This window comes from Chiloscyllium punctatum, chromosome 9 (assembly GCF_047496795.1).
Source record: "Chiloscyllium punctatum isolate Juve2018m chromosome 9, sChiPun1.3, whole genome shotgun sequence".
In the NCBI taxonomy this organism is placed as follows: Eukaryota; Metazoa; Chordata; class Chondrichthyes; order Orectolobiformes; family Hemiscylliidae; genus Chiloscyllium; species Chiloscyllium punctatum.
This window is the reverse complement of record NC_092747.1, coordinates 43,880,582-43,907,911: the sequence shown is the minus strand read 5'-3', so window position 1 is coordinate 43,907,911 and position 27,330 is coordinate 43,880,582. Positions and strand designations below refer to the sequence as shown.

The window sequence follows — 27,330 nt, the reverse complement described above, 5'->3', positions numbered from 1 at the left end:
TATGAACCTGCACTCCAACGTCTCTTTATTCAGCAACACTCCCTCGGACCTTAGCATTAAGTGTATAAGTATAAGTCCTGCTAAGATTTGCTTTCCCAAAATGCAGCACCTCGCATTTATCTGAATTAAACTCCATCTGCCACTTCTCAGCCCATTGGCCCATCTGGTCAAGATCTTGTTAGTAATCTGAGGTAACCCTCTTTGCTGTCCACTACACCTCCAAGTTTTGTGCCATCTGCAAACTTACTAACTGTACCTCTTATGCTCGCGTCCAAATCATTTATGTAAATGACAAAAAGTAGAGGACCCAGCAGCGATCCTTGCGGCACTCCACTGGTCACAGGCCTCCAGTCTGAAGAACAACCCCCCACCCTCTGTCTTCTACCTTTGAGCCAAATGGCTAGTTCTCCCTGTATTTTGTGGGATCTAACCTTGCTAATCAGTCCCCCATGGGGAACCTTGTCGAATGCCTTACTGAAGTCCATATAGATCACATCTACTGCTCTGCCCTCATCAATCCTGTTTGTTACTTCTTCAAAAAACTCAATCAAGTTTGTGAGACATGATTTCCCATGCACAAAGTCATGTTGACTATCCCTAATCAGTCCTTGCCTTTCCAAATACAAGTACATCCTGTCCCTCAGGATTCCCTCCAACAACTTGCCCACCACCGACATCAGGCTCACTGGTCTATAGTTCCCTGGCTTGTCCTCACCACCCTTCTTAAATAGTGGCACCACCTTTACCAACCTCCAGTCTTCCGGCACCTCACTTGTGACTATCGATGATACAAATATCTCAGCAAGAGGCTCAGCAATCACTTCTCTAGCTTCCCACAGAGTTCTCGGGTACACCTGATCAGGTCATGGGCATTTATCCACCTTTACCCGTTTCAAGTCATCCAGCACTTCCTCCTCTGTAATCTGGATACTTTGCAAGATGTCACCATTTTTTTCCCTACAGTCTATGTCTTCCATATCCATTTCTACCGTAAATACTGATGCAAGATATTCATTTAGTATCTCCCTCATTTTCTGCAGCTCCACACAAAGGCCACTTTGCTGATTTTTGAGGGGCCCTATTCTCTCCCGAGTTACCCTGTTGTCCTTTATATATTTGTGAAAACCCTTTGGATTCTCCTTAATTCTGTTTGCCAAAGCTATCTCATGTCCCCTTTTTGCCCTCCTGATTTCCCTCTTAAGTATACTCCTACTTCCTTTATACCCTTCTAAGGATTCACTCGATCTATCCTGTCTATACCTTACATATGCTTCCTTCTTTTTCTTAACCAAACCCTCAGTTTCTTTAGTCATCCAGCATTCCCTATACCTACCAGCCTTTCCTTTCACCCTGATAGGAATATACTTTTTCTGGATTCTTGTTATCTCATTTCTGAAGGCTTCTCATTTTCCAGCTGCCCCTTTACCTGCGAACATCTGCCTCCAATCAGCTTTCGAAATAACGTCAAAATTAGCCTTTCTCCAATTTAGAACTTCAACTTTTAGATCTGGTCTATCCTTTTCCATCATTATCTTAAATCTAATAGAATTATGGTCGTTGGCCCCAAAGTGCTCCTCCACTGACACCTCAGTCACCTGCCCTGCCTTATTTCCCAAGAGTAGGTCAAGTTTTGCACCTTCTCTAGTAGGAACATCCACATACTGAATCAGAAAATTGTCTTGTACGCACTTAACAAATCCCTCTCCATCTAAACCTTTAACACTATGGCAGTCCCAGTCTATATTTGGAAAGTTAAAATCCCCTCCATAACTACCATATTATTCTTACAGATAGCTGAGATCTTCTTACAAGTTTGTTTCTCAATTTCCCTCTGACTATTAGGGGGCCTATAATACAATCCCAATAAGGTGATCATCCCTTTCTTATTTCTCAGTTCCACCCAAATAACCTCCCTGAATGTATTTCTGGGAATATCCTCCCTCAGCACAGCTGTAATGCTATCCCTTATCAAAAGCACCACTCCCCTCCTGTCTTGCCTCTCTTTCTATCCTTCCTGTAGCATTAGTATCTTGGAACATTAAGCTTGTTTGACTTTTTTTTCCAAAGTTCCAAAACAATGCAACAGTATGTAAAACAGTAATTGATGCTCCTGGAATTTCAGGAAATCATCTCCAGCCCCTAAAATACCTCAAAAATGGAGTAGCTGTTACAGCCAGAAATATTTTCCGTCCTCCATCTTGGATTACCCAGAATCCCTTCTGGGCAGATTCTGCCATTCACTTCACCAGAGTCCACATCACTCAGATCCCTACCAGATTCCACCCAAAGATTCTATGGCAGTATTTTACCCAACCATGACTTTACCTTGGAGAGGTACTCCAGCTCTGAATTCTGCACAAGAGTAAAAGCAAATTACTGCGGATGCTGGAATCTGAAACCATAGAACATAGAAGAATACAGCGCAGTACAGGCCCTTCGGCCCACGATGTTGCGCCGATCAAAGCCCACCTAACCTACACTAACCCACTATCCTCCATATACCTATCCAATGCCCGCTTAAATACCCATAAAGAGGGAGAGTCCACCACTGCTACTGGCAGGGCATTCCATGAACTTACGACTCGCTGAGTGAAGAACCTACCCCTGACATCAGTCCTATATCTACCCCCCCTTAATTTAAAGCTATGCCCCCTAAACCAAAAGAGAAAATGCTGGAAAATCTCAGCAGGTCTGGCAGCATCTGTAAGGAGAGAAAAGAGCTGACGTTTCGAGTCTAACTAACCTTTTGTCAGCTCTTTTCTCTCTGTACAGATGCTGCCAGACATGCTGAGATTTTCCAGCATTTTCTCTTTTGGTTTCTGCACAAGGGTAGACTGGATGCAAACTGAACATTTCTCTACTGAGAGAGAAGTGATGTAGGCATTTCCACTGTCAAGAATCATATTCTAACTTCTTCATCATTGGCATCAGAAAGAATATTCTTATCGCACCAGAACTGAACTTTTCTGAAATACAGTTCTTTTTTGTTTTATGCTGCTGGCAGAACAAGCTAGGAATTTTACATATTCTGTTCCCAAGCAAGTTAGTTTGCAAAATTTAGAAAAGTGAAAAACACAATAGAAAATGATAGAATAAAAACCTTGTTGTAGTATTTATTTTAGCTCTTCCTGTGTTTGCATTCACTTTAAGAACGGGCCAAATTGGTTTTAAATATGTGATTTTGTTTATTTTTTTCCTTGATGCAAATATATTGAGTGAGGAGGAGAAAGTGAGGACTGCAGATGCTGGAGATCAGAGTCGAAAAGAGTGCGCTGGAAAAGCACAGCAGGTCAGGCAGCATCCGAGGAGCAGGAGAGTCGGCGTTTTGGGTATAAGCCCTGCATCAGGAATGTGAAGGCAGTCATCCTTAAGCTCCGACTAGCATGTGATGGAAGAGCAGGTCCCTGAAGGCAGAGCCCTCCCACCAGGAAGCTTATTGATGCGTGTAAGGAAGATAGTTAGTGCATTGGGTATTATTATCTATGTACAAATGGGAACCCAGGTACATAGGGAGTTAGTCTAACTGTCTGAGACTTAAGATGTCCCTGCTGTTTATCTCTTGAAGCATCACAGGCTCAGAGCACACTCTTGTGCAGACACATATCAAGTCTCAGACAGTTAAACTAACTCCCTAAGTATCTGGGTTCCCCATTGTACATAGATAATAATACCCAATACACAAATTATCTTCCTTACACGCATCAATAAGCTTCCTAGGTGGGAGGGCTCTGGATTCAGGAACTTGCTCCTCCATCACATCTCAGTCAGAGCTTCAGGGTGACTGCCTTCACATTCCTGATGAAGGGCTTATACTCAAACCGTCAACTCTCCGGCTCCTCGGATGCTGTTTTTTTCCAGTGCCAATATATTGAGTGACACAAGGCCTCACAGAGTTGAAGGTAAATAGATTAACTAGAGTGGAGGACAGAGCAGACCTGATGCATTTTCAAGTTAAAAGTCTCTAACTAATGGCGGACTGCAAGAATTGGAGCTGAGGCTTCAGCTATTTACGTATAATATTAGTGAGTTAGATGAAGAGACAGTAATTTATCTAAATTTGCTGATGATGCAAAGCCAGATTGGAAAGTATATTGTGGGATGGATGCAGAGGGTCTGCTAAAAGTTATAGACAATTTATGTGAGTAGGCAACAAAATGGCTGATGGAATAAACTGTGGGAAACCTGGGATGAATGGATTGTCTTATGAGGAGAGGCTAGTCAGGCTAGGCATTCTTTTGAGTTTAGAAGAGTCCTACTTAATTGTAACATAGCAGATCCTCAGGGGATTTGACCATGTAGCTCTGGAAAAGATGTTTCCTCTTGTGGGAGAATCTAGAACTAGGGGTCATTGTTTAAAAATAAGGTATCACTCATGCAAGACAGATGAGGATTTCTGTTTTCTCTCAGGAATTAAAAGTCTTTGGAATTTACTTCATCAAAAGATAATGGATGCAGAATCTTTAAATATATTTAAGGCAGGGGTAAATAGATTCTTGATTATCAAGAGCAAAGATTATCGAGAGTATGCAGAAATGTAGAGTTGAGGTTATAATCAGATTAACCATTATCTTAATGAATAGTGGAGTCGACTTGAAGGCCAAGTGGCCAACTTACGTTCCACGTTCATACATATGCTGGTATGAGGTTCTTTACTTTGTTAGTAAGAAGGGAAAGGCAGATATTTTATAATAGGCTTGAAACTTATAAATGTTAATGTACAGACAGACTTTGTTGTAGCCAGGCAATGAACAGAACAGTAGCATGTTCGTAAAGCAAGAAAATAGAAGGGCAAATAATAGGTTGGTCAATATTTCAAGGGGAATGGAGTGCAGGAATGAGGCTGTTTTGCGATAATGGCGGTAATTTACTGAGACAATACCTGCAGCATTTTGGTTTCTGTATTCAAGGAAGATATAATTATCTTGGAGGTGGGATAGCACAAGTTCACTAAAAAGGGGCTTGGGCTGACAGATTTGTCCTATGATGAGAGGCTGCATACATTGCATCGATAAATTGTGGAGTTTTGAAGAATGAGAGGGTATCTCATTGAATCATGCAAGGTACTGAAGAGGAGCTCAACAGAGTAGCCATCAGGAGATTATTTCCCCTGGCTGGAGAATCTAGAAGTCAGATGCACTGTCAGGAAAAATGGTTGATCCTTTTGGTTTTAGATGAAGAGCAATATCTTCAAATCTTTGGATTTGTCTATCTTAGAGAGCCATGTATCCTCCAATGTTAAGTAAATTTAGGGTCTCTCAGCAAATTGAGGGATATGGGAAGTGGGTGGGAAAGTAAAGGAATGTTAGAAAATCAAACCATAAGCATATTGACTGGCAGGGGAGAGACCAAATGGTCTGCTTCTGCTCTTGTTCTGAAGTCTGAATGTAGGCCACTCCAACCGTACACTTTCTCTAATGGATGAGCAATGGCAAGAGGAACAAGAAAATATGGTGAAGGTCAAAAAAATTTGAATCTCAACGACTACAAAAGATTTTTGATCTTCTCCTTAAAATTTCAATGTCAAGTTCTTAATTTTGCTAATAGATGCTGATTACTTTACTGACCTTACTGACTGACCTTCCCCCTCACTCTCAATCACGCAGTCAATTTTTGTGTCATCTGCAAACTGATTTATCATCCCACCCACATTCTCATTTAAATCATTTATTGAGGAGGAACTTCTTCACCCGATGGGTTGTGAATCTGTGCAATTCCTGGCCCAATAAAGCAGTTGAGGTTACGTCGTTGAATATTTCTAAGGCAAAGATAGATTATTGAACAGTGAAGTAATAAAGGGTTCTGGTAAGCGAGCAGGCAAGTGGAACTGAGCCCAAGAAAAGATCAGCCAATATCTTATTGAATGGCAGAGCAGGCTCAACAAGCCAGATGGGCCACTCCTACTCCTATTTCTTACAATCGTATGTTCTTATGAATATCACAAACAATAAGAAAACCAGAAGCGATCCTTGTGGTACACCATAGCACATTAGGCTCCAGTCACACAACAGCCTTCCACCAGGACCAGGAGAGAAGGTGATTTGTGAAAATTCACTGCTAGCCAGGATGAGATGTCCATCATGAAACTCGCCGAAAATGAAACAGCCAAATAATAGGAAATCTGGCCCTCTTTATCAAATGTCCCCAGATATCTGATGATTTTGAACACTCCTTTAGTCTCCTCTCACCTGTGCTTTCTCCTGCTTGTTCAAAGTATCAATTTCAACTGAAATCCTTTAATTCTGTACTAATCCAGTTAAATGGCTAAAATTCCTCCAGGACTGTTGACCTGGAAGAAAACTGCCCACAACAGCCAAACAATCTAGGTAGCAGAACGTGCCTCACTCAGGATTGACATAAGTGATTTTTTAATGGTTAGACTGTTCAGAGCTTATTCTATGAATCATTAGAAAAGTTATCTATGATGATAGGTTTTGTCAAAAGATATAGGCAGCTCTGAAGTGATGTTGAATCTTCACTCACAATTCATTCCCAGCAGCCTTTATTTCTAACAAATATTGTCGTAAAGGTCACCATCATTTTTTAAGAGGACTCTTCAAGTCATTCCAAACCTTTATTAAATTTCTCCAGTCTAGGAAATTCCTAGATATTTAATCTCTTTGGGAAATGTATGTGTGGAAATACCAATATTTTTTCAGGGAAAAGATTATTATATACTAAATCTGGCCACTGGACAAACTGCAGAGTACAGAGCATATTGGAATCAAAGTCCAGCTGAACTGTTGACTTTAAGTCACCTGAGGGGTTTGGATGCATGTTCTCCAGTGTATGTATGATGAAAAGTTTGAAACAATAATCTGAGAGTGCACAATAACAGAATGAAAGCAGGAACCTTTGAAATATCAGGCCTATTAAAACAAAGTAGGGTATGCATTCAGCATGGGTAACAAGAGATTTGCATTGGAACCAAAGTCTTTTTTACATAATGGAAATATTTATTTAATCATCCTCATCTATTACAATAGATTGTAGTGTCACTGCAGCAAATTGGCTCATATATTTTGTGATTGTGAATGTTCTATGAAACCATTTGTGATGTATACAGCACATTAACAGATTCAGGTGGAGAATGAATGGAGTCGGTACAGCTAAACACAATACCTCATGACTATCCCTGACTGAGATGTTTGTTCATATTTTCTACTCATTCAGGATTCTTCAACAGCAGCAGAACAAAAGCTATCATTTTTTAAAGAAAAATGCCTTTCTGTAAAGTTGAGACAAGTCACAGTGTTTCACACAGGTTACAAATGATCTGTGCCCATCACTTTTTCCCTCCTGGGACAAAACAGTTTGCAGGCTCTACAGCATGTGTGACACAATATGGGTACCTTCTGGCAACTTGTCCCAGTTAATCAGACAGGATCCAGGGACCAATTCCATTGATCTTTGGCTTCTTATGTTAAATGCACACTGCCTCTCCAACAGCAATTCTGGGGTTGAAAATAGGTCTAGATTCACTTTTACTCCATAAAATGCAGTGTTTTGATGAAAATTATAGAAACTGATAAAACATGCCTTTCCTGTGCTTTGGATGCAAGAAATACTTGATAGCCCCAGGTACCCGACAGACTCCATCACTCTCTTCAGCCACAGTCTGAAGCTGAATATTTTGTAACTGTGTTCTCCTGTTTGACCTTGATATGAGCTTCCAATACTGCAAGTCCTTGCATACAAACACTGCCCATTTCAATTTCTGAGTCATGAGATGATACTATGTTCTTTATTTAATGAAGAAAGGTTGAGTCAGAGGTAGTCTGCTCAAAGCTAATAGAATAAACAGCTTGTGAGGCCTTGAGGTTTCCATTAAAGTTGGAACAATAGAAGCAGCCTGAATGGGTGGTGGTCAAGCTCCCACAGAACCAGAAATTTTAGTTTTAGCTTATAGCAGTTGCTGGGATCCTGAATCTGGATATGAAAGCTCTTGTTGGGAAGTACGGTGGCTCACAGGTCAATTCAGCCTTTGGCTCCTGTCTGCTTGGATTTTGCAGCTGTGGTTTTCCTCCAGGTACTCCAGTTTCCTCCCACAGTCTAAAGATGTGCACGTTAGGGAGATTGGCCATGCGCAGTTATCCATTGTGTCCAGGGATGTGCAGGCTAGGTGGGCTAGTTATCTTCTCCATATATTTTTAGGGGATTTGGTCCAGTCCGTAAAAGGCATTGACATCCTGCACTCTTAGTTCAGCTGCGACAGATTTAATGCAATTCTTAGCAGCCTCCAATAATACATATTTATAAACTTGAACTCATCCAATACTCTGTTTACCATATCTGAACTTACTCAAGCTCCCATTCACTCATTCACCATGTGCTGGCTGACCTGCATTGGCTCAGGGTCCAGCAACAAACCCATTCTAAAATCCACATCCTTGTTTTGAATAATGTTCATAGCTTTTTCCCTCCCTTCCTCTGTGACCTCTGTATGGCAACCCATTTTCCATTTAAATTACAGCAATACATGGACATGTGGTAATCAGGGTTGTGCTGTGTGGGGGCAAAAAATGTTGTATGTAAGTAATGTTCCCTTTGGGATACACATATGCCAGGAGCCAGGCCAAGTTAAAACTTGCAGTTCAACAAGCCAAAAGTTAAAGTAGACATTGATTGTAATCCTCCATATGTCTGAGTTCTTGCAATTTGGGCTTTTAGCAAATCCCAGATTTTCTTTGGTTTACTTTTGATGATCAAGCTTTCAGTTATATGTGCTCTGAATATTCATCATGAACCTTGTCCACTACACAACTTCTCTCTCCTTCAATTTTGCTCTCTCTCCCGTATTTAAAAAAAGAATTCCTTAAACTCCTTGTTAAGAAAGATTTCGGTCAGCTGTCCTAATATCCTCTTCTTTTATTCATTCATGGGATATGGGCATAACTGCCAGAGCCAACATTGATTACCCATCACCAGTTGCCCTGCAGAAAGTGATGGTGAGCTGTTTTCTTCAAGTGTAGCTCTCCCACAGCGCTGTTCTTAATGGAATTCCACTGACTGTGAAGCAACGGTGATATGTCCCAAGTCAGGAGGGGAAGTTCAGTTCATAATGTTTCCATGAATCTTGCAGTCCTTGTCCTTCCAGGTGATAGAGGCTTGGAAAGTGTTAACAAAGGTTGTTGAGGAAGGTTTGTCTATTGAGTTAGTATGGGTGGAAGTTACGAATAGCAAGGGAACAGCCACTGCATTGGGGTTTTTCTACAGACCACCTAATAGCACTAGAGAGATTGAAGAACTCATAGGCAGACAGATTCTGGAAAAATGCAGATGTAGCAGGGTTGTTGTTATGGGTGATTTCAACTTTCCCAATATTGACTGGAACCTCCTAAGTGCAGATGGTTTGGATGAAGCCGTTTTGGTCAGGTGTGTTCGGGAGGGTTACCTTACTCAGTATGTAGACAGGCCGACGAGGCGAGAGGCCATTTTGGATTTGGTGCTCGGCAACAAGCCAGAACAGGTGTCAGATCTCACGGTGGGAGAGCACTTTGGTGAAAATGATCACAACTGCCTCACATTTAGCATAGTCTTGGAGAGTGAAAGGAGCAGTTACCGAGGGAAGATATTTAAATAGGGAAAAGGAAATTATGGCGCTTTCAGACAGGATTTGGGAAGTGCAGACTGGGAGCAATTGTTCCACAGAAAGGGCACAGCAGACATGTGGAGACTAATTAAGGAGCAGTGGTTGTGAGTGATGCACAAATTTGTTCCTCTGAGACAGGTAAGAAGGGATAAGATTAAGGAACCTTGGATGACGAGAACAGAGGAGCTTCTCGTCAAAAGGAAGAAGGAAGGTTACGTCAGGTGGAGGAAGCTTTACAGGATTATAGGCTTGCTAGAAAGGAGCTCAGAAATGGACTGAAGAGAGCAAGGAGGGGGCACGAAAAAAGCTTGGCAAGAAGGATTAGGAAGAACCCAAAGGCATTTTACGTGAGGAGTAAGAGAATGATCAGGGAGAAGGTAGGGCCAATCAGGGATAGCAGAGGGAATTTCTGCGTGGAGTCTGAGCAGATAGGGGAAGCCCTAAATGAGTTTTTTGCTTCGGTTTTCATGAAGGAAAGGGACCTTGTTGTGAATGAGGAGCTGGGACACAGGCTTGACCAGATCAAGGTTGATGAAGTTGATGTGCTGGAAAGTTTGGAAAACATTAAGATTGATATGTCCCCAGGGCCAGACCGGATTTATCCCAGGCTGCTCCGGGAAGCGAGAAAGGAGGTTGCTAAGCCACTGGTGAGGATATTTGCCTCCTCACTCTCCACGGGAGTCGTTCTGGAGGATTGGAAGGAGGAGAATGTTGTTCCTCTTTTCAAGAAGGGTAATAGGGAAATCCCTGGCAATTACAGACCAGTCAGTCTTACGTCTGTGGTCAGCATAGTTTTAGAAAGAATCCTGAGGGACAGGATTTATGACTATTTGGCAAAGCTTAGTGTGATTAAAGGCAGTCAGCATGGCTTTGTGAAGGGCAGGTCATGCCTCACAAATTTTACTGAGTTCTTTGAGGAGGTGTCAAGACAGGTCGATGAAGGTTAAGCTGTGGATGTGGTGTATATGGACTTCAGCAAGGCATTTGATAAGGTTCCCCATGGTAGGCTCATTCATAAAGTCAGAAAGTATGGGATTCGGGGAGATTTGGCTGTCTGGATTCAGAATTGGTTGGCTGACAGAAGACAGAGGGTAGGTGTTAATGAAAGTATTCTGCCTGGAGGTCAGTGTTGAGTGGGGTTCCGCAGGATTCTGTTCTTGGGCCTCTGCTCTTTGTAGCTTTTACAACTGACTTGGATGAGGACGTTGAGGGGTGGGTTAGTAAATTTGCAGATGACACAAAAGTTGGTGGTGCCGTCGATAATATCGAGGGGGTAATGCAGGCTGAAGCACAACATAGATAGGAGGCAGAGCTGGGCTGAGAAATGGAAAATGGAGTTCAACTTGGATAAATGCAAAGTGATGCATTTTGGAAGGTCAAACTCGAATGCTGAATATAGGATTAAAGACAGGATTCTTAGCAGATTGGAGGAACAGAGGGATCTGGGTGTGCACTTACATAGATCCCTCCAAGTTACCACCCAAGTGGATAGGGTTGTTAAGAAAGTATATGGTGTTTTGGCTTTCATTAACAAGGGAATCGAGTTTAAGAGCCGCAAGATTTTGCTATAGCTCTACAAGTCTCTGGTGAGACTACACTTGGAGTATTGTGTCCAGTTCTGGTCACCCTACTATAGGAAAGATACAGAGGCTTTGGAGAGGGTGCAAAGAAGATTTACCAGGATGCTGCCTGGACTGGAGGGCTTGCCTTATGAAGAAAGGTTGGATAAGCTCAGACTTTTCTCTCTGGAGAGAAGGAGGAAGAGAGGAGACCTGATTGAGGTATACAAGGTAATGTGTGTAATAGATGGACTCAATAGCCAGAGACTTTTCCCCAGGGCAGGATTGACTGGTATGAGGAGTCATAGTTTGAAGATATTAGGAGGAAGGTATAAAGGAGATGTCAGAGGTAGGTTCTTTACGCAGAGAGTTGTGAATGCATGGAATGCGTTGCCAACTGTGGTGGTGGAAGCAGAGTCATTGGGGACATTTAAGTGACTGTTGGACATGCACATGGATAGCAGTGAGTTGACGGGTGCATAGGTTAAGTTATTATATTTTACATTAGATTAAACCTCGGCACAACATCGTGGGCCAAAGGGCCTGTTCTGTGCTGTACTCTTCTATGTTCTATGTTCTATGAGCCTGGGTGAGTTATTGCAATACATTGTTTAAATGGTACATGCTGAAGCCACTGTGTATTGGTGGTGACAGGAATTAAAGCTGAAGGTTTGTGACTGAAATATCAATCAAATGGGCTGATGTGTCCTGGGTAGTGTTTGTTCTATAAGGAATAGTTCTGAAAGGTTTAATGCTGGAGAATGCATTAAGATCCATCCGATCTGATGATACCATATAGAATTGAGTAGTTAAAAGGTAGAATAGCTCAGGATCTTTACAATAAAGAGCTACATCGTAGGACTCTTCAAAGTCTTAGTAATCATCTTTAACTTACCAATATGACATGTACCTGATTGCTGACATGCAATACATTACACCTTGTTTCGACAAGAGTATTTTCTCATTAAGATTCATAAGGGGTTTTCCCCAGCATGGCACATCAGGCCTCTGAGTCAAGCAATGAAAACAGACAGTGACAGCAAATGACCCAGCCACAATGCAGAAGTAGTTGGCATTGTAGCACAAAGAACAATCTTAAGGATCTTGAGTGTTGTTGGAGTTGAACTTGTCCAGGCAAATGGAGAGCTTTTCATCACATTCCTGACTTGCACCTTCTGGATGGTGAACAGCCATCAAGGAGACATGAGTTGCTCATCACGGAATTCCTAGTGTCTGACTTGATCTCCTTGTATCCAAGTATTTATAGGGCCAATGGTGACCCTGAAAATGTTGATGGTGGAGGATTCGGCTATGGTAATGTGATTAGACATTAACAGGTAATGGTTAGCTTCTGTTTTGTTGGAGATGGTTGGCTGATGTTTGTGTGGTGTCTGTGTGTTACTAAAGTAGCTTGGTGTCAAGTTCTGTTTGATTAATCCTCCTGTGAATCATTTTAGGTTGTTTCTTTATACTGAAGATAATGTATAAATTCACATCCTTCCTGAAGTGTGGAGTCCAAAGATGCACACCAATTCAGGAGTCATCACAGCTTCCTCAAGATTGCGGGAGAGTAGAACGCTCCAGTTGGAACTCCTCTGCTCGCCAGTTCTTTTTTTCATTTCCCTTTTCTTTCAGCTGCCACTTCGGTTTTACCCCCCACAGATTCTTCCCCTAATACAAGTGAACCTACCAGCCTCAATTATCTCTTAATGCACTTGTTCTTTTCCATCCCAGCATGAAGTCCTACCTTCAATCCTGGATGGTGTATGGTGTATCATTGTGCCACTGTCTGGTCTCCCTCACCCAGAACATGACCAACTACATTTGTGAGTTTTCAGGGCTATCTTAGGTTCTCCCCAACACATAGATGATAATGTGAATCATATATCCAAGTAAATAGTTCTGATTTGCTATTTTTGAGACTGCCTACTCTCTTTAATCTTGAAAATGAATGAACAATTTAAAGCACAAATGTTTACAACCAGCATTTTTAACACTTTTCTGGGACTTTGGAGCTAGTTGTGATTGGTACACAGGTAGTTATAGCACAGAAGGAGGCCATTCATCATGTTAACACTGGCTCATTAACTGAACATAATTACCAATTGCCAATTTCCTGCTTTGTCCACATACCCTCGCAAATTATTTTTCATCAAATAAATGTTCAATGCCCTCTTAAATGTCTCAGTTGAATTGGCCTCCACCACATTTCCAGGCAGTACATACAACTCACTGAATCTCAAGGTTTTGCCTTGCTTCACCCTTGCTTCTTCTACTATGCTCCCTCTGGTGCAATCACATCCTTCTTTTAATGTGGTATACTCAGTACTCTAGCTGCAATAATAATGATAATAAAAATGCTTCTTTGTGTTATATGTTGAAATGTTGACAAGTTTTATCCCCTTTGGTTGCTCGCAAGCTGCACAAAGGATAGGATTGTAACTTAATAAACCCATAAACAACGGAGCTTGAGGTGGGCTGCTGCTGGGTTGTGTGCTGGGCAGCTGTTAATGAGTCTGGATCTGTTTGTCATTGAAGCAGTTTCTTCTCTTTAACTCACCCTCAGTGTTAGTATTGCACTTCCAGATTTCCAGAAAGTGAGCTGCAGCAGTGTAATTCCTTGAACCTGGAGACACTGCCCTTGGAGAATGACCTGAGGAGGTCAGGAAAGACGGGTGACAAGACAGTTTCAGTTATCACCTCCCCCCTGCCCCTTGTCTTTTTTTGACTCGCCCACTTTCTTCAGCAGAGCACTGAAATCAACCTTCTGAGGTGTTGGCGCTCATGTATAGGCTGGGTGAATCTCCAAAGTCATGTATGCTGAGGGAGCTGATCCTCCCCCTGTACACCATGTGTTCGAATCTTGCCTTCTTGGAGCGAGATCTCTCCTTCCATTCCTCTGTCCCATGGAAACAGCCTGTGGTTGAGGAGAAGGCAGCACTCCTCCAGTTCCAGTTACTTGTGCTGTTAGCATCGTTGATGTTGTCCCTGACCTTCCTTCTGTTCGTCATCAGGGGTTGGAGGTAGAGCTGTGTAAGTTACCGCCATATTCCAATGAAGGCTGAAAGCTGAGCAGCATAGTTGAAAGTGAAGAAAGTCAAACAGCTAAACTGATTTCCATAGAAAATATAATCACTTATCAAACAAGAGAAGCAACTAAAAGGAAATAGTCCAAGCACCAAACTTTCATCAGGGCACGGCAGCAACTATTCGGGTTCAATTTCTTAAAGCTTTCCTCTATGTTGTTGCCTTCCATGAATTCCAAAGCTTGGAAACCCTGGCCACTGGGTTCTGAAGTCCTGAGTTAATTGGGGTCAATGACTATTATTTATCTGACAGCTCCATGGGATTTCCATGCCTGCCTATGAATGGGTCTGGGTTCAGTCCAGAAATGGGAGTTTCATGTCAGAATCCTGATCAATGCCAACTCTCAGAATTTTAACCCACCTACCCCCAATAATTCTTCTCCACCCCAACACCCTCTGTACTTGAATCTGCCATTAACCAAGGTCGCCAACTTTTTGATTGCAGTTCATGTTGTTTACTTGAAGTTTGGACTTGCAGCATCTGCCATCAAATGTCGATTTTTTTCATTTCCTAATGACAGTAAGAATGATACAATTGGCTGAACATGTCCATCATTATTGATTTGCTGGATGTAGGTTTGCTCGCTGAGCTGGAAGGTTCATTTTTAGATGTTTCATCACCACACTAGGTAATGTAATCAGTGAGCCTCCGGATGAAGCACTGTTGGCATGGCCCGCTTTCTGTTTATGTGTTTAGGTTTCCTTGGGTTGGTGATGTCATTTTCTATGGTGATATGTTTGTTGATAGAGTTCTAGTTGGAATTGCATGCTTCTAGGAATTCTCGTGCATGTCTTTGTTTGGCTTGTCCTCGGATGGATGTGTCGTCCCAGTCAAAGTAGTGTCCTTCCTCACCTCTATGTAAGGACATTAGTGAGAGTGTTTCATGCCTTTTTGTGCCTAGTTGATGTTCATATATCCTGGTGGCTAGTTTTCTGCCTGTTTGTCCAATGTAGTGTTTGTTACAGTTCTTGCACGGTATTTTGTAAATGACATTAGATTTGCTAGTTTTTGCAAGAACTGTAACAAACATTACATTGGACAATAGAAACCTAGCCACCAGGATACATGAACATCAATTAGCCACAAAAAGACATGACCCACTCTCACTTACATGCAGATGACGAAGGACACCACTTCAACTGAGATAACACATCCATCCTAAGACAAGTCAAACAGAGACACGCACGAGAATTCATAAAAGCATGGCATTCCAACCGGAACTCTATCAACAAACACATTGACTTGAATCCCATTTGTCACCTCTGAGAAAAAGAACAGGAAATGACATCACCACAACAAGAGACATCACCACATGAAATGACATCACCAACCCAAGGAAACCTAAACACATAAACAGTACTTCACCCGGAGGTTCACTGATGATGTTAGTATGGTGACAAAACATCTGAAAACAAGCCTTCCAGCTCAGTGAGCAAAACTATATCCAGACCTCAACCTGAGCTACAAATCTTTTCAAAAATAAATTGTTGATTTGATTGATTATGAGTCCTTTCCGCACTTATACTAACACTGAAAAGAAAAAAGTTCTCCAACTACCAATTATTCTCCAAAGAAGCATTAACACACAATACTATTCTCGAAATATGTAAAATTATGCAATACTTCCCTCTTTTAGAAACGATGAAAGGTATCAGCTGTATGCTAAATTAGTACTACCATATATTATTCAGAAATAATGTTTAATCAAGTTGATAATTTGATCTAGTTTGTCAGCAGCCAAATTCGAATCAAGTATCAGATTAAGCTATTCCATACCATTTATTATTGCCCAGTTAAATCTAATATGTTCATTAGCAGTGTCGTTTTAAATGTACTTTGCAGCTAATTAATTGAAATAAATACTGACAATGTGAATTGGACTCAAAAATATTGTGAGCATGAGATAAAAAAACACAAAATTTCATCTACCACCATGGAGGTTCAAGAATCAATTCAGCATATCATCAATTCAGGCAGGAAGATCTGTAAGTACTATAGACTTCTTTTAACCAAGAAAAGTGCAGGAAAATCATTTGTACAGAGGAAATGTGACATTGAGGTAAAAAACACAGATACAATTTACTGTGAACAGAAGTCTGATAAACACATTGGGTAGAAAGAAATAGCAGGATATGCTGACAATTTTAGATGAAGGGAGTTGAAGGAGGTTTCTGTGGAATTTAAAGTCTGGTATTGATGACTTGGGCAGAATGGCCTGTTCTTGTGCTGTAGACTTATTATAACAATATATATATTTGAAGTCTGCATCCATACAATCTCTGAGATACAAATAACACAGAAGACTGAGATGATTTCTTCTATTGAAGAATTAAGAACATATTAATCAGCATTCCTTGTTTGACCTTTCTGCTCATTTTGTTTGACCTTATATACTTAGGTAAATATTTCTAATGGAATAAATATATATTCTCCCCAAGATCACTTTTACAATTAAATGCTATTCCATATTTTTAAATGAGCTGGATTTTATTACGATTATTTATCTACTGGCAGTCTGTTGTTAGATCAGGTTAAGTGACTGGAGAGGTCTTGTCATTCTGGATTTATGAAATAGTTGTATTGAGAGCAATATTGCTGCTGATCAAAGTCAATATTGTACGTGAATGTATGTAAATGGAGTGAATACTAATGACTGCAATTTCCAATTTTCTGCTTGATAAATTTAAAAATGATCTTATCATTCTAAACAAAATGCTTGAAATGTATGGCAGGTTGATCAGCAATTCAATGCAAGGTTCAGATGAAGAATTATATTTGAAATGTTAATACTTCTGGTCTACAGATCTTAATGGATTCAGTACTGATTTCTAGAATTTTCTATGACATTGCCTCAAATTTTCAGCATCCTTTAGTTAATTTTCTTCTCCTCACAAATGGGAATTTTAAATTTGCTATCACGTGGGATTGTTAGGCAATTTGCTAAAGATTCAAAGAAGGATGCATTAGGTAAACACACGATGGAGAAATGAATAGAAGGATATGGTCATGAGGTGAGATTAAACAAGGTGGAGGAGCCCCGTGTGGAGCTTAATTAGCTGCATAGACCAGTTGAACCAAATAACCTGCTCCCGTACAGAAATTTTGAAGTAATTTTGAGTAAACCTGCAAGAAGGGCATGAGATACATAGGAAACCACTATCTTCAAGTACTCCTCAAAATAGCACGCCATCCTGATAAACCACCTGTCCTCTACTGTTGCTGAGTCAAAATCCTGGAACTCCCTGACAACACTGTGGGTGTAATGGTTCAGAAAGGCAGCTAAGAGTTATGTAATAAATGCTGCCTTTAACAAAAGCTTTCACATCTCAAAAACACATGACAGTAAATGATCCAATGACCAAAAATTGTTTTTGATATAATAAGAATCATTGCATTGTTAAATTATTTGTCCTCTTTGCAACCATGCTTTGTTCTGTTGATTGAAAGGGAGAATAAGAGGGATGCAAAAAATGTAATCTGCAAGTGTAGTTAGTGTAGTTTCAAGCTGCACATAGAATCAGCATGGGATTATCCACATAGTTGGTGCATAAATGCAAATTCAGTAATCTCCAATGAAGAGTACTGTGTAAGCTGGAAATGACTATTAGTACAAGAGAATTTACAAATGCATTGAACAAATTATTTAACTTGTCTGTTGTGTCAATAGTTCTACCAACTGTTAGGTTTGAACCAATAAAGTGTTAGGATTCAGGTGCATTCAGAGAAAAATGCTTTAGTTTGTCTCGAGGCACAGTAATCTCAGAAAAAAAATTGTTCCCATTTAGCTACTCCATTCAAATATAAAGATCCTGTGGGTTGAACTTTAATATGCCCTGATTGGCAGGTCAGGTTGCATTTCTGAGACAAAGTGTTAGATTTAAATGTTCACCCCTCTAGTGGTGAGTTTGCAGACAGGGACCTGTAAAATGCCTTGGGGATTGTGCCTGCTGTGGTGGTTGCTGCCATCATTTAACAATGGCTGTCAGGTGGCCTACCTGCCAGTGAGCCCTTAAGTAGCCAAATGCACTGATTTATAGGGTTCTTCCTGTTGGCACTGTAATTAAAATAGCAGTGGCAGAGATCCCCTTCCTGTTCCCCTTCCCTACACCCTATCCACCTTAGCACTCCCATTCCTCAGTACCCCTCGCTGATGCCTGCCAGTCTGGCCATGCCCACTGCCCTCCAGTGAGACCACCACCACTTCGCTCTCACTTCAGCTCCAGCACTACATCACTGGCGATTGGATGCAATCCCAGAAGTGGCTACCACTCTGTCAGATTGTCTGGCAAGCCCCAAAATGGTGTTGAAAGCTCCTCATCAAAACATTTAACAGCCTACTGACCATTAAATATCTGCAAGGCAAGCCACCAGAGTGGAATGGCCTCAGCGCCAACCTTTGGACCTGAAAGTGGATGGAGACTCTAACACTGTGTTATATCTACCCCGTGGAACCTAATGTTAACCACAATCAGTCTTCAATAATTGAGTAGACACAGAAGAACTGAAGATGCTGGAATCCAAGGGAGACAAGCAGAAGGCTGGAAGAACACAGCAAGCCACGCGGCATCGGGAGGTGGAGAAGTCAACGTTTTGGGTGTAACCCTTTTGACATCTGTAACGGTGACTTCTCCACCTCCTGATGCTGCTTGGCTTGCTATGTTCTTCCAGCCTCCTGTTTGATAAATGAGTAGCAGTGCAAGTTAACCACTCAATTGTTACTCCTCAAATGAGGTTTTATTCTGTGCAAAATTTAAGGTTTTTAGTGAAGTTTGCAACTGTGCCGGTTGAGAATTGGCTATGAAATTGCCCAAAAATGATCTAGCCAAGAGACTGTCACCAGGAATCTTGCACCTCGCGATGGCTCAAAGGAAGTAAAAAACCACTCCACCATCTTGGCATCTTCAGGACATAATTGTACCCCCTGTTGGACTCACTGGCTTTTGAACTCAGCAGCAGGCAAGTCCCAGTGACATCATCAGAACATGAAATGTACGTGTGGCTACAGACAAGTTTGCAAGACCCTTGCTGTTCAGTCATTAAAACATAGGAAACCTCAACTCTGGCACCTCCAGGATGAATAAGCAACTGGAGTAAATTAAAGTGCTTGATTTTTTGCTGGGCAAGTGAGATTATAATTGGCCTGTCAATTTAAACATCTCTTATCTCAGTCAAATTTTGAAAAGAATGATTCAAGCTGTCATTTTTCAATCAGATATCCCAGAAGAAACAATCTGAGGGTATAAATTGACTACAAAGAACCAGCACATTTTGGTTAGCACCCTGTATTTGATGTCACTATCTTGCTGTTTATTGCCGCTAATTGAATTTCTTGTTTTCTATCTTTTGAGCAAGGATTGTAATTCTTCCAATGACTGTAAATTATGACAAGGCATTTTTTTCTATTTTCTCATTTATTTACTGTTTAAGAAATTTGTTATGTAAGTCTATAGTTTAAGCAGGGTGAAATGAATGATTAATTCTACTAAACTTCCAAAACCCAGAAAGATCAAGTGACTGCTTACAATATGAAAATGTGTTGCTGGAAAAGTGCAGCAGGTCAGGCAGCATCCAAGGAGCAGGAGAATCGATGTTTCGGGCATGAGCCCTTCTTCAGGACTTACGATATGCCCAATAAAGGAAATTGTAGTAATTGATTTTCCTGCTCCTCGGAAGCTGCCTGATCTGCTTTTTTTCCAGCACCACTCTAATCTAGACTCTGATTTCCAGCATCTGCAGTCCTCACTTTTGCAAAATTGTAGTAAGTGCTGGTCTTGCTAACAGCATTGACATTCCATGAAGAAAAAGTAGCAGTGTTTCTGTTTGATTCCCAGATGAACTATAAAATACCCAGATAGTTTGCACTCTCCAGGTCACAGAAAGCAAAGACCCATATTGGTGAAATATTTGGTACAATCTAAGAAAAGTGTACAAAATGAAAATCCAAAAACATGATCAGGGTTATATTCAATTGTAATTGACAATCAAAATCACTTCATACAAGTCGAACTGCCATAAAATATTTATCTTAGTACATCTAACAATTTTATCATTGCTTACTGTAAATCTCGATTTGATGCTTTTCATGAAATCAATTTTAACTACAACACATTCCAGCACTGTTACTCTGTTCCACCATTCCACTCACCCTCTGCCTGGTTTGGCAGATTTGTGATGTTTGGAAGGCATTCTCTGACTTTACTGACATATCCAAGTTTTTATTGTTACAACACAACTAAATTTTATCTACACTGACTTTGAATTTGCCCAAGGCTGCCACTACAGACAGGCAAAGGTCTATTTAAATTTTAAGAAGACATTCATTATCATTGTACGAAATGTGATGTTCACAATGATCTGAGGTAGAGGAGAAAGGCTTTTTCAGAATCAAAATAATCAGGGTCACTTGGCTGGCTACATCCAGGCCGTGGTAAATATTTGTTCTTAGTCGTTGAGGTTCCTTGAGGGCTTTGTCCTCAGTGGAAGGAGTAAACAACACCAAATAGCATTTTTTCTGATCTACATTTCACTCTCATTGTCAGCTTGTAATATTCCGGCAAGGTGTTGATCTTGTGTATCGGATGTCAGCAGCTCATAATTCATTACTCACATGGACTACTTAAAAATCACTAATCTCTTTAGGCTGAATATTCTCATATTTTGGCAAAGTGTCATTTATGGCGAGTTTCGTGGGAGGCTTACTCTCTGTGAGGCTGAGTGTGTTTTCTCACAATCATCTCAAACTTGTATTATTAAAGTAGGTATGCTGCCCTGTGCAGTTCTCATGTCCAATGCTGGTCCGATTCTCCCACTCGCTGTGGACAGAAGTACTCACCACCACCTGAATATCCCAGGATAGACCATCGTACCTGGTGCCTGCACCATCATTACAAGGCCCTTGTACACCCAGACAAGTGCTGGTACTGCAGTGATCCCCTTCACGGTGGCACACAGGCACAGTAGCTGTGAACCAGCATCTTTCACAGCACAGAGGCAGGGCGGCACATATACCAGCCCATCCCTACCCTAAGTGCTGTTGAAACACCAGACCGCACATCTCTGATTCTGCGGCACATCCCACCTCACACCTTCTGTTACTCTTTTCTCAAAGTCCACCATAGCACAGCATCTTATTATTGTTCTCCATGGAACCATCACATACAGGGAAGCCTTCAAATGATGTAAAAAATGCACTTTTACTTACAAACTCCAAAAACAAACAGAAATCAGACAAACAGAAGCTGCGCTTCTCTCCTGTTTGCCTGTTGAGCACCAAGTATTCTTCAATCACTGAGTGATCACTGCTCCCAGCTCTCATTGGCTGGAATTGAGCATCGATTACGTTCTGTCTGGTTAGTGGCGGTCTGACATGCACAAGGTGAGGATCCTCCTGCTCCAGATGCTCATTGTCCTCATCAGAAGATTCATCTCACCTTCCCAATTTCTCAGGACTGACCACTTTCCCCTTTTGCTTGCTTCATTTGTGTCGGGCACAGCATGCCAGTTTGATGTGGTACACTCTCTGGACTGTACTGAAGGGCCTCATTGAGACTGGTCCAAGCGGTGAAACACCATCTTCCAGAGGACTGCTCTCTGTTCCAGGATGGCCTCAGTTGATGAATGAGCTGCATTTATCTACGCTCCACCTTAGTCAGTGGTTGTGTAATGGAGTTGATCATAGTCGTAGAGAGTAACCCTAGTCCCCAAGTAACCAACCTTGCATAGCTTTGAACTCTTGAATGTAGCTGGAACATGTGAGTTCTTCAGGATGTAGCAACCATGGCAGCCCCCAGGACACAGACCTTTAGGAAGTGACAATGATCATCATAGGTCACTTACACACTGATGAATTGAAAGTCTTTCCCATTGATGATCTCAGCTGCATTGTGATATAGCCCTCCCAGCACGATGTGTGTACAGGTGATGGTGCTGTGTACCAGAGTGGGGGGTGGAGCCAGCTATGTTCCTGAGGCCTAGTGCCTGGCCTGCAGCACTGAACTCGTCACTGGGAAGGGGAACAGTATGATTGAGCACAGTGACCATTGGTCACAGCATGATGTATTTGTAGCTGGACAATTAAAAGATCTCTCTAAGCCCCGCCCCCCGCCACTCCCACTCACCATGGTTCCTTCACATAGAGGTCCATTGCAGCTGTCACCTTGACAATCACTGTGATAGGATGGCCACTCAGCTATTAGGTCCATGTCCAGTATCTGGGAAAGTTCAGTCACAGTGCCCTGGGACACTCTCAGCCTGGGAAGATGCTACACCTTGTTCATCTGGAGGAAATGGTGTTGTGGACAACAGACTCTGGCCCTCCTCGTGTCTCCAGTACATCCTGAGGGACCTTTGAGCTGTGACCTCTCATTTGGTGGATGCTGTTCAACTGCTGCCTGTTGCTGCTGGCCCAGATTTTTTGGCACATCTGTACCTCCTCTATCTCCCTGCACCTTCACTGCATGGCAGCTATAGTCCCCATAACCCCTGCTGTGGCTAGGTCCCTCAGTCAAACCAGCAATGAGCCTGTGTCAGCAGCAATAGGAACACAACAGGTTATTAGCAATGAGAGCAGTCAACAGCCACATCCCTTACCAATGACAGGTTAATATACACCTCCACAGAGTGAGACATGTTGCATTCCAACAATGAAGAATAAGGAAGGATTCAACTTCGCCATAGGACCTTACTTCAAAGAGTGCCACACTAATAATGTGGAAAAGAGGTAGAATGAGCACTGAATCCTTCCCCTCCAGTCCGAGATCACCGATGAAAGGCATCTTAGCACATACCTGGGGAGGGGATGACCTAATGGTATTATCACTGCACTGTTAATCCAGTGACCCAGATCACGTTCTGAGAAACTGCGTTCTAATCCCAGCAAGGCAGATGGTGGAATTTGAAATCAATGAAGATTTGGAATTAGGAGTCTAGTGATAACCATGAAGCAATTGTCAGGAAAAACCCATCTGGATCACTAAAGTCCTTTTGGGATGGAAACTGCCATGCTTACTTGGTCTGGTCTACATGTGTCTTCAGATCCACAGCAATGGGCAATAAATACTGACCTATCCAGTGATGCCCTCATCCTGTGAGTGAATAAAAGAAAAATTTGCTTGATTCTTACAATTCAGGCAGAGAGGGAATCAGTTCCAGGTCCCTGAGCACTCAAGCGGTTTTGCATTAGCCCGTGCACTGGGGCCCCAGGTGCCTCTTTTAAGGTTGCCTGTAACCACTCTGTATCATAGAGATGTCTCTCTGTAGTTCGCAGTGGCATGGTTGACATTGCCTGTTCTGAGCATTTCTCCCTAAATCCCTGTACACTGTCTTTCACCTGGACCATGCATGATTCTAACTAATGTAAACCTGTACTCTGAAGGCTCCTGATTGATACAATTACCCTTTGAAGGACTTCGTGTCACACAGAAATGGAGCCTATGTTTTTGACTATCAAACTGTCCTGGACCTCCCATGTAGGTGTGACAGTCAAGAAGGCACAACAACACCTCTTCTTCCTCAGGTAGCCCAGGAAATTTGGCATATCCATAAGGACCTCACCAACTTTACCGATGCACCATTGAATGCATACTATTCAAGTGCATAATGGCCTGGTATGGCAACTGCTTTGCACAGGGTCATAAATGACAGAAGCTCATGTGCACAGCCCAGACCATCATGGAAGCGAACCTCCCATCCATAGGCTCCATTTACATTTCTTGTTGCTGCAGAAAGGTTGCCAACATCATCAAAGACTCCTCCCTCCTTTGTAATGCTCTCCTACAACCTCTTCCATTAGGCAAAAGACACAGAAGCTTGAACACATGCACGGACAGGTTCAAGAACAGCTTTTTACCTGTGGTTATTAGACTACTGAATGGACCTCTCTAACTTCAAATAATGCTGATCTTGCTAATGTTGATCTTGATTCGCACACTTCCTATGCAGTGTAGCCTGTATGCCTCACTCTGTCCAAGCACCTTATGACCTATATGTCCTGCTATGATCTGCCTGTACTGCTCACAAACAAAGCTTTTCACTGTATCTGGGCACACATGACTACAATCAATCAAATCAAATCAAACTAAAACCACCTCTGCCCACCCTGGCCATGGTTGCAGCCATTTTCCAAACACAGGTCTCGTCCAGCTATCATGGGAGGAATGACAGGTCATGCTGGACACTGTGAGTCCTAGACTCAGCCTGGCAATGATGTCCCCTCCGCTGAACCTGCATGTCCCTTTCTACCTGGCATTCCCTGGACAGCCTGTCTCGTCCAAAACCCCACATGTTCCCTTCCATCACCTTGAACTACAACTCCAGCTTTCTTTCATATTCTTGAGATCTGTAACTACAGTTCAATGATGCCCACTATTGTACTGTGCAATCTTCTATCCAAGCTGTACTGATGATGATAACCAGTCCATCTTCTGCAGCATCCCATGCCCTACTAGCTCCCACCTCCTTATATATCGAAATGCCTTCCTTCAACATTCATATCCCTCTGCAGCACAAGTTGCTGCCTACACCATCAATCTTCTCCTTCCAATCCCTACAGTGTCCCTTCATATGCCCCCAAGGCAAACTCCACTGACACCCAGGGCTGACTGTGGCCCACTTGCCAACTGCACTGAGACAGACCCCTGACTGTGACCACTCGAAGAGGATAATTCAGTGTGCCTATGCACCTGCGTTGTGGATGGATACTGGTCTTGACTGACTCATTTGACTCAGTTTAGAACAATTCCCTTTAATTTTGAGATACAGTTATTTGACTGAAACACAGTATATTTGACATTCAGACATCCTGACACATGATATTGGTGTGAGACTAACATCTCACTCTGCTCTACAGCAACATGTCCATCCACTTGACTGATGGCTACTGACAAGCATAACTTGTGTCTGCACTAAACAGCAAGGCAAGCCTTTAGGCTGTACCCGCGATGTCAAGGTGCAAGAACACAAGGCAAATCAAGGTAAGACAGAGATGTTACAAGCATCCAGGTAGATGCTAACTGAGTGTGCACTCAGCAAATGAGTGAGAAGCCCCGAGAGACAGCCTGGTCTAATCTTTGAGCTGGGCACCTGTTCCTGAGTATACAGTGTTCTTGCAAAGATAGTTGATGATGCACTCCGAAGTGTGACTTTACAATGTATATTCTTCCCGATAATGGATCAAAGCCATATTGTTGTGAAGAAATGGACACATATTGGACAACATCAGTGTCATAGACTGCAGTTGTAGCCCATAGCTATTCCCTGTGATGCAGGGTATCCCAAATGGGGTCTGGGAGAGCAAGTGGTGAGCTAGAGTCACTGGATACCCGTTCAGACTTTCATGTCAGGAATTCTCAGCCTATACTTAACAGGGACCTGCATATTAATGAGGCAACATTGAGTGTTAATAAGGATGATAATGAGTAATAGTCCCTATCAATAATCATCTTGCCACTTTCTAGCGAGTATCTTGATTCAACTCTACAATTCTATTAGAAAGCATGATTTGTTCCTCCCAACATTGAGAGCGTTCTGGCTAGATTTCTGACATCATTCTCCCAGATTTCATGCAATAGCCCACATTGTTCGGGGTCTGGTAAAATTCCAGCCTTTTGTTTCAGACTACAAGCCTCTAAATCAGTGCATCCTTAATATTATATGGGACCAGGTGGAGTGAGTGCAGCTTTCAGGTTCTGTAGCTCCTTGGTGAGATGAATAAAAATGCAAAGAGAACAGAAAGAATATTGCAATATGATCAGTATAATCCTTCCAACAAACTTGCTGCATATGCTTTGTAATCATTTTGTGGTGTGTTCTGGGTTTGTAATTGATGAGATTGTGTCAGTATGTGAAAGATTAAGAAAAAACAACAATTTTGAATACTCACCTGGAGCTGTGAGATGGTGCTTTCGAAATGGCTCCACCAATGTTGAAACTATTATCTGCAGAGTAATTTTCTCAAGTTGAATTCAGGGCTTCATGTAATTAGTCCTCGAGTTGTTGTTCAATCTTCCTTGGACGTCTACTTCCTGCACTACATGCTACAACCCCATGACACTGAAGAGCCTTGTTGTTCATCACATTGTCACTCTGCCCCCTTCAGCATAAAGCCTGTGAAGGATTGGTCAGAGTGATGACAAGCATTGCGGCCATATTGAAGACACACTTCAATCTACAAACCTTCACAATGTGTTAAATAATTTCACATCTGTTCTAGTAACCTTTGTAACATATCGAACAAGGACGACTTGCTTTGTCACTTTGTACTGTGCAGCAGATTACTGAAGGTTGTGTTCTTTGAACTCAGTTCAACTCTTTTCAATTCCTTGCCACTAAACCTTCAGGACTTTCAATGTTAAAATGCAGACCTTACTGCTCCTTGCGCATTTGCTTGACTATCAACCATTTCTTGTAATGCAGTTCACATCGTTTATCCTGCTCCAAATGTGAACTGCTGAACTGTTTTTGGCACAGGTGCTTCAAATCTGCTGCTGCATCAGATGTCCTGATTCCATGGTCTACATGACTGAAATTCCTTGTGTCTACCTGCATTGGGAGAACTAAACAGCTGTTTCAATAAGCAAACCTCGCAAACTCCTGTGGGCTTCATTTTTGCCCTTGGTGTGAGATGCATTTTCCTATTTCTACATAGATAGCCATCATTTTGCCACAGCAGTATATGCCAGCCTTGCCAATCACCTGACCATTACTAAATTACTTCTGTAAAAAGTAAACCATTTGACAGTTTCCTTTATTCTACAGGATTTTTAATGAACTTGCTCATGATTCTTCAATACTATTAATGTCTTTATTATTTGATTATGTTTATTTTAAATGAGCTGATAGCAGCTATAGATGCAGTTGACGCCATTAGTGTGGATCAAATCCTTGGTCTTTTCGAAATGAAATCCTCATCATGCAGCCCCATTGAGCAGCCCCATTCTAGTCACTTATGGAATATTTATTGAGTGTTATTTTAAATGAATCAGATTTAAGGACTTCTCAGAAGGTCTGGCAGCATCTGTGAAGAGAAATCAGTGTTAACATTTCAGGTCCGGCAACCTGAAACATTTAATTCTGTTTTCTTTTCACAGATGGTGCCAG

The 27,330-nt window shown here is 41.8% G+C and overlaps 1 protein-coding gene across 12 annotated transcripts in view; it reads left to right on the top strand.

Annotated features, from left to right (window-relative positions):
• The window catches only part of sgcg (sarcoglycan, gamma), a 692,618-nt gene that overhangs the window by 253,506 nt on the left and 411,782 nt on the right, over positions 1–27,330 (top strand). Inside the window, exon 1 of one of the 12 annotated variants that reach the window (XM_072577381.1) lies at positions 25,183–25,205. The exons of the other annotated variants lie outside the window; for them this stretch is intronic. The gene's annotated coding sequence lies outside the window, so the exon portion shown is untranslated. Of the gene's footprint in view, positions 1–25,182; positions 25,206–27,330 lie in introns of those variants that run through there. 12 annotated transcript variants of the gene reach the window in all.